General features: G+C 41.2%; 1 long non-coding RNA gene across 1 annotated transcript in view; it reads left to right on the plus strand.

Moving 5' to 3' along the window:
* LOC309643709 overlaps positions 1 to 7,649 on the plus strand; it is a 59,901-nt gene extending 52,252 nt beyond the window's left edge. The window contains exon 3 of the long non-coding RNA XR_014254014.1: positions 6,114 to 7,649. This is a non-coding gene — a long non-coding RNA (uncharacterized lncRNA). The remainder of the gene's footprint in view (positions 1 to 6,113) is intronic.
* Positions 7,650 to 8,203: the final 554 nt, after the last annotated feature.

The raw sequence follows: 8,203 nt of genomic DNA on the forward strand, positions 1-8,203 counted from the left end.
TTGTAGTCAAAAATCTGAGTATAACTTTACAGTCTGCCCTCGGTACCTGTGGTTCTGCATCTTCAGGTTCAACCAACCTCAGATTGTGTAGTACTGTAGTAGTATTTATTGAATATAATCAGCATATAAGTGGACATGCACAGTTCAAACCCCTGTTGTTCAAGGGTCAACCGTATATGAAATATTGCTAAGAGTAAAATCCTGGAAGGTATTCAGAACCATTTAGATTTTAAAATTTTCCCAATTCTAAGGAAACAAATAGTCGAAGCGTTTGTCTTCATGTGCTATCAACATTTGGCCAAGGTCTATTTAAAGGACAGTGAAATAAGAATCCTTTCTCCTTCCCTTTGCCGATATATAACGCCAACTTTGGTCTGATCATCAGTAATTTCAGGAATAGTTTCTGTGGCAGTCAGAATAATGGCTGCCCAAAGATGTCCACATCATAATTCCTGAAATCTGTGAATATGTGCCCTTACATGACAAAAGGGACTTTGCAGATATGATTAAATTAAGGATCTTGAGATGGGGAGATTAGCCTGGGTCATCCAGGTGGGCCCAATGTAATTACAAGCCTCCTTAAAAGTAAAAGAGGGAGGCAGGAGAGTCAGAGAAGGAGGTACGATGACAAGAGCAGGGGTCAGAGTGATACGACCCCTGTTTGTTTGAGGAAGAGACCATGAGCCAAGGAATGCAGGCAGCCTCTAGAAGCTGGAAAAGGCAAGGAAGCAGATTCTGCCTAAGAGTCTCCAGAAAGGAATGCAGCCCACTGCCAACACTTTGATCCTGGTCCAGGAGACCATTTTAGATTTCTCTCCAGAACTGTAAGATAGCAAATTTGTGTTATTTTAAGTCACTGAGTTCATGGTAATTTGTTATAACATCAACAGGAAGCTAACACAGTGTCTTACCATAAGCCAGTGTAAGTTTGAGTTTTGATTGAAGGACAATTGTTCTTTTGCATTTGAATCAAATATTTAAAGAATGTGAAAATGTTTAAAAGAAAAAAAGCTGAAAAAAGTAACCACATAATAATAGTAATAGTTAATATCAATTGAGCACTTACTATATACAAGACATTGGATTTACAAAATTTCATGGAAGGCTTACAATGAAAGGATGATGTAGGACTATGACAATAATCCGTTTATTAGATAAGAAAGCAAATATAAAGAAGGTGAAGAATTTAACTTTAATAAGCAAAGAGATTAGCTGAACTATCCTGTGGTAAGGTGCAGAATTCCATCCTCTCAAACCAAGCAGGGAAAATTTGAAGGTAGTTACTATAAAAATTAGGCAAAGGTAAAGCTTGTAAGATTCCTAAGGGATAGGTGATGCCTTAGGTTGTGAAAATAAATCCCACCTGAAATGCTTTGAGTTACTACTACATGGCAGGCAGCTCCCGGCTATTACAATGGGCTCAGCTTGTTAACTGGCAGACCAGGTGGAATCCCCAGAAGGTGCATCCTTTCCTCCCCCACCCTCCCTACCCCCATCTGGAACCTTTGACCCATAATCCTGAATTCATAACCCCAATCTTGTCTTTGACTGACAACCCTGAATACATGACATCAGATTAACAGTCCCAAAATAAATCTGTTCCCGTCCATTGGAGTGTCATTGGATAATGACTGCAATCCCAAATAATATACACGATGATATAGTTCTAATGACATCTTATATTTACAAGATGTAGTAACAAATTTTTAACTCACTGTGCTGTTTGTGTATGTGTTCTTTGTATTTAAGATATTTGAAATGTTTTAGAGAATCTCACAGGCTGGATAAAGATCTGACATTTTAAACTGATTTTTCATTGAAATACTTAGGATTTGACCAATTAGGGATATAGTGAATATTTAAACGCTTAAGTGAACTATAGGTTTGATTTTTATGCTGCATAGATGCCTAAGAGAATCTGATTTACTATATTTACAATAACACATTTGTTAAGTGCTTATTACTTACCAGGACTGTTTTAAGTGCATTGCATGGACTAACTCAGGTAAACCTCATAACAACTCTATATGAGTTTGGTATTATTGCTACTCCCACTTTCAGAGGGTAAAACAGAGGCACAAAGAGTTATGTGACTGAACCAAGATCAGGCAGCCGGTTAGTAGCAGAGCAATCTGGCTGGGAGTACATGCCCCTAACCAATGTCCCCTCAGTGCTCAGGAAGACTCTCACAGGGGTACTCTGATAAGTGCTCAGGACTTGGCAGAGAATGGCCCAAGATGATTTACAGAGTGTAAATCTGACTTGCTAGAAGCGTGAAGTACCTGGGACAATCAGATACAGCAATGTGTGAATTTGACATATTTAAGGGAATTTAATAAATGAGGTTTATAAACAGTGTCTAAATGTGCAAGAGAATGTGATTTGTTAGATTTGTATGCTTTTGTGACTTTAATATGTAATGCTTAAAAAAATTCTATCCCATTTATAAATGGGAAGTTTAATACATCAAATTAATATGCTCACTGGCATTAACCAAAGAACAAGTGAAAGTGTTTTAACATGAAATTGACAGATTTATAAATGAATTTGATTTGTGTTTAAATACTTAATAACGACTAGACTTAAATTTTACAACCCTAATAAATATCATTTAAAACACAAGCAACTTTATGGGTTCCTTCCCATGCACAAGAAGTCCGCTCTGACATTTAAAATCTCAACTGATCATTGGTACAGTTTTAGCCCTGTTTTGCAGAGGGGGAAACGGAGGGGAAGAGAAATAACTTCCCAAGGTGACAGAACTGGGAAGTGATGGATGCTGCGTTCCAGCCCAGATGACACCAGACTGCCAAAGCCAGCGCACTAACCACTCTCCTATACCACCTCCAGGTTCTAGAGATGCCATTTCTATAGAATACAGTGTCGGTTGTGAATACATAACCTGGAGGAATATACACCAGTACAACAACACTCGTCTTTCCTGGAATGGGAATTATGGAGGACTGTTATTTCTGTAACTTTTAAGATTTGAGTAAAAGGAGTTCTCTACCCCTTCACCCCACTTTCCAACTAATTTCTTTATTGACAATTTAAAATTAATAGAATTCTACACCTCTTTATATTTCACTTCTCTGCATTGTCAATCAGCATTTTGTAGTCATTTATTAATATTTACCTCATGAGCTTTTTTTTTTTTTAAACACTCCTGCTTATGCTCAGATGGGTATCATTACTGGGTGAAACATTTTATGCCCTCATCCCTGTATGTCCCATAGAATGTCACTTCTTCAATTATGCTACTTTTGTATCTAGTATATGCTTTTATTAAGTGTATAACACTGAATTATAGTTTTTCTATTCAGCCATCTTCCCTATTAGAGTATCTGTGTTATATATGACTTTCCCCAGGGTCCAGCACAGAATTTGGTTGGTTAAACCACACATATTTTTCAGTTATGGAATCTGAAGTATGCTTTGCATAGGCAATCGTTATAGTTTTTCCTTTTCGTAAAAGGCTTACTTTCTTTCTGTCTTTGAACTCTTTGGTCTAGCATTGGGGTAAATGACACAATGCAGACTTAAGTAGAACTGGGACTTCCCTGGTGGCGCAGTGGTTGAGAATCCACCTGCCAATACAGGGGACACGGGCTTGATCCCTGGTCAGGGAAGATCCCACATGCCGTGGAGCAACTAAGCCCATGTGCCACAACTACTGAGCCTGCGCTCTAGAGCCCACGTGCCACAACTACGGAGCCCTCGTGCTGCAACTACTGAAGCCCGCGCACCTAGAGCCCGTGCTGCACAAGAGAAGCCATCGCAATGAGAAGCCCGCGAGCAGCAACGAAGACCCAATGCAGCCAAAAAAAAAAAGACTTAAGTAGAACTAAAAGTGGAGGAATTCAGTTAAGAAGTTATCACAAAACTGGAAAAAAGTTTCTGAAAACACGAATCATTTACAAGGAGGAGCTGAGAGTGGAGCTATGTAACGTATTAACTGGGAGAGAGGGAGAATCTTCTCTTTGCTTCCCCTGAGGTGCTCCATGTTCGGTTGCTCTCAGACTAGCTAGGCCGCCACATCTGGTATGTATTTCTAAGGGTCAGGTTTTCTACTTAAAAGAGAGAAGAAAAAGCAGTTAACCCCTTAATCAATAGAATAGTTTTAGATAGTTGTGGGCCAGAAATACTTCGGTTACTTATCATGACCCCAGTACATTTGCATTTTATCCTGGATTGCATCTATGGTGGGAATCTCGGGGGCGCCGGTAATGTTTTGGATGATGCAGCCCTGCAGACCACCTAACTCCCACAGTAGTGCCCTTGTGCCCTCCAGCGTGGGTGCGAGGGTGGTGACGCTGGAGCTGGCCCCGGCCACTTCCTCCCCTCCAAGTCTGCGGCCAGGGCGGGAAAGTGAAAATGAAAACAGAATCTGCTCTGATTGCCCCCTCGCCGGCTGGCGACCCGCGCTGGTCACGCAGACTGTGTGAGAGGATGGGAAGAGCCGCGAGATCACGGGCTGGCGACCCTCTGAAGAGTTTGCCTTCTCCTCTGGGGAAAGGGCGGGGGATCTCCTTTCCCACCGCGTGCGGACTAGTGCAGCCCGACCGCCCACTTGGAGGAGGCTCTAGCTGCCCCGCCCCGCCTCGCTTGGGCTCGCCCCATGAGTCTCCGCCCCCACGAGGCCCCGCCTTCCGTTTTGGTCCCTAAGGCCACGCCCCCTGGGGCCCCAAGCCCCTGAGGCTCCGCTAGGCCTGGCCAGCCTCGAAGAGGGAGTTTCCTTTTCCTCTCCTGCTCCACCTCCTCCTCTTTCTGGTCTCTCCGCCTTCTCCGCGCTGCCTTGGGTTGCCTGATGCAGAAGTTCTGGCAGAGACTGGGCCGAAGCGAAGCCAGGGTGCTTTCTTATTAGGTCCTTGGCCAGGCCTGGGGATCCGGCGGCGACGGCCGACAACCTTGGGGTTGAGTCTCCTTCCAGGCGCATCTCTGCAGTGAGAACCTTTTGGGGAGGGTAGATCCTGAAGATCCGTTTGGGAATTTCTTTCTCCTGGCTCACCAGCCCCACGTCCCCCAAGTGTAAGTGATAGGACGGGGAGTAGGTAGACTGTTGAAAGCTAAGGAATGCAGCCGAGTTACGAAGTGCCTGGCCAAAGAAAAATCAGGGAGCAGGGACATGAGAGCAGTAAAATCTGGGGCGGCCAATTCATTGTCAGTTAAAAAAATACAAATGGCTAGAATCACCATCAAAGTATCACTAATTTCAAACTGCCTTCTAATTAATTACAGTTCACAGGATGCCTGTTAATTACAGGAGACACCTGACCTAATGTTTGCAAACGAAGTGCAGATGGCAATATTTAGAGAAATGCAGGCATGAAGCAGGAAAATGGGGTGTTGGTGTTTTCAGAGTTCCCATCAGGTATCTGAAAGATAGTGGGGTATCCATCTGAAAGATAGATCCAACGAATATATATCAACGACATAATCAAGAATGACTTAGTCACTGCCTTCTGTAGTTCTCTGATAGCAGATTGTAGTCAGGGCAAGTTATTCATTGGCTGGTGTGAACCCTTGTGATTCAAATGAAGTCAGATGGTTTAGCACATACAGTTGTTTGCCTATGTTCTCAGACACTGAAGAACGTTGCTTTCACACTTGTAAGGAGTTTAAAGGAAAAAAACAAAACAGTTACCTGCTTCAAGTGCTTAGCATTGTACTCAAACAGTTATAGACGCCATCCTTTAGCTTCTGTGAATTTTTGCCTAAGGAAATGTGTAGTTGTGAAACTTACTTCATGAGTACCTATTCCTAGTGAAACTTTGTCCTTTAGAAATTACTTAGCAGTGGTTGGTTGCAGAGTGAAAGGTACACACAATTGTATATGCCTGTCAATGCTGACAAGGACATACTGAAAATTCTAAGAGTTGTCAAACGAGATATAAGTTCAGGCTGTTTCTCCAGTGTTCCTTCTGCCTCTGACAAAGAATAAATGAATATGGTTAACAGTCAGAAGTGAGGAAGAAATCAGTTTATAGATGTCTATTTGAAAGACCCCAAATAGAAATTTAGAAATATGAAGGTTTTTAAAAATCCTACCTAGTAGTAAAAGGTGAATTGAGAACAGGCTGTATGCTGGACACTTGCTGTTCTTTATTTTACAGAACATTCACAACTCTGAGATCACCACTATCCGCATTTCACAGAGAGAAGAACCTAGGCTTTGAGAAGTTAAGGTAACCTGCCCACGGTCACATGGCTAGTAAGTGACGAGTTTAAGATTGAACTCAGGTCACCCATCTCTCCAAATTAAAAACCATGCAGAATGCATGTGTATACATTTATCTAAGTGCATCAAGATGTACAGTTTAAATGGGTGAATTTTATCTAAATCATACCCCAGTAAAGTTAATTTTTAAAAATCATGCAGGATGAATGTGATGTTTTTATGATAAAACTCATCCAAGAAAGAGCACTATGATGATTTCACACCTGACAGTTTCTGAGGAAAAAGGGGTGGAGATGACACATGTATGTTATTAGCATACACACTGAAAGACTGGTGACACCACAGACTAGAATTGTTCATTCAGGTGACCTTCCCAAACTTAAGATACATATAGAAATATCAACCAGGATGCTACCATGTGTAAGAGACATGCAAGTCTCTTGTGGAAATCAACCAAGCAAATGCAAAATTGGAAAAGACATTTGAAGTATGTGATATCAAAATTGTCTAACAAAAATATGTCCCAAGTACTGGGCATTAAAAAGTTAGATACTTTTGCTAGTGGTATGCATTAAAGTCACATTTTCTGTGTGTAAGATAGTATGTACTATATTAAGCATTGCGATTATAAGCTGTATAGCAGAATTTACACGTTATTTTCAATTAAAATTTGTTTGAACAGTCTGTCAAAACATGCCAAGGCACCAGTTGTTAGTGCTTTTGTGTTTGAAGGCTGTGTTTGGCTGTTTATAGAGAATATATTGACTCCTTTTTCATTTTATGATGTTCCATTTTGAAGTTTCACCAGTTTCAGAAACATTTTAAACTTAAAGCTTTAATTAAAATGTACCAAATTTTAAAAATAAATTTATTTATTTATTTTTGGCTGTGTTGGGTATTCGTTGTGGTGCGCGGGCTTCTCGTTGCGGTGGCTTCTCTTGTTGTGGAGCACGGGCTCTAGGTGTGCGGGCTTCAGTAGTTGTGGCATGCAGGCTCTAGAGCGCAGGCTCAGTAGTTGTGGCGCACAGGCTTAGTTGCTCCGCGGCATGTGGGATCTTCCTGGACCAGGGATCGAACCCATGTCCCCTGCATTGGCAGGCGGATTCTTAGCCACTGTGCTACCAGGGAAGTCCCTCAAATATTTTGTGAACTGGGTATTCTGAATAATCACAGTTGCCCATACATATGTAGAAACAGGACACAAAATAGCTCATTACTTTTTACAAGCACCCAAACTGGCTTTCTTAGGATGCTTAAACTGATAGTTGCCATCCCCACCTGAAACAGATATATCTGTATTGGTCAGTTTAACAGCCCCAATAATGACAAACTCCACAAGACCTTGGAATAAGATTTGATCAATGAGATTTCACTCTTAGGAATTCTGCACAACCTTAAATTCTCCCAGAGAATATATTCTTCAGTGGCAATCATGAAGACAGTGACATATCTTGAGTGAAAAAGAAAACAACTGTGACAGAAAGCATGAGTCTTTTTGTCACAAATGAGGCAATTTGATCAGGATGCATACTTAGCACCCCTCTTGAAGTCCAAGAGGAAACTCTAACCCAGCGCTCCCCATCAGGAGAGTCCTTTGCAAGTCTGAGCGTAACAACAGAAAATCACTACTCTTGGTAATTCAATATAACCAGGGTGGTGGGGAATAGCACAGAGCCTGAGATGAGATCTCTGAACACCTATCCTTCCTCTCTTTACTATTTTACTTCTTTAACATTTGTTTAGTATTAGTGCAGCTTGCTTGGCAGTGAAAGCTATGTCTTCTCAGACATGCATAAGCCTATAGTTGACGGACTACTAAAAATGTTTCCACTCCAACTGATTTCTAGTGTGGTTTTTCATAATTTATTCACCAAATTTATGATTCATTCCAGAAATGTACAATTTACTAGAAAGCATTCTGAACAGGTGGAAGCAGTTTTATTTTGCATACCATGGATGTGTTATCCATAATAAATCCATAATAAATGCACATTTTTTCCTGTTCATAGCATATCACCTCTAGTC

This window comes from Balaenoptera physalus, assembly GCF_965194825.1.
Source record: "Balaenoptera physalus genome assembly, chromosome: 15".
Lineage (NCBI taxonomy): Eukaryota > Metazoa > Chordata > Mammalia > Artiodactyla > Balaenopteridae > Balaenoptera > Balaenoptera physalus.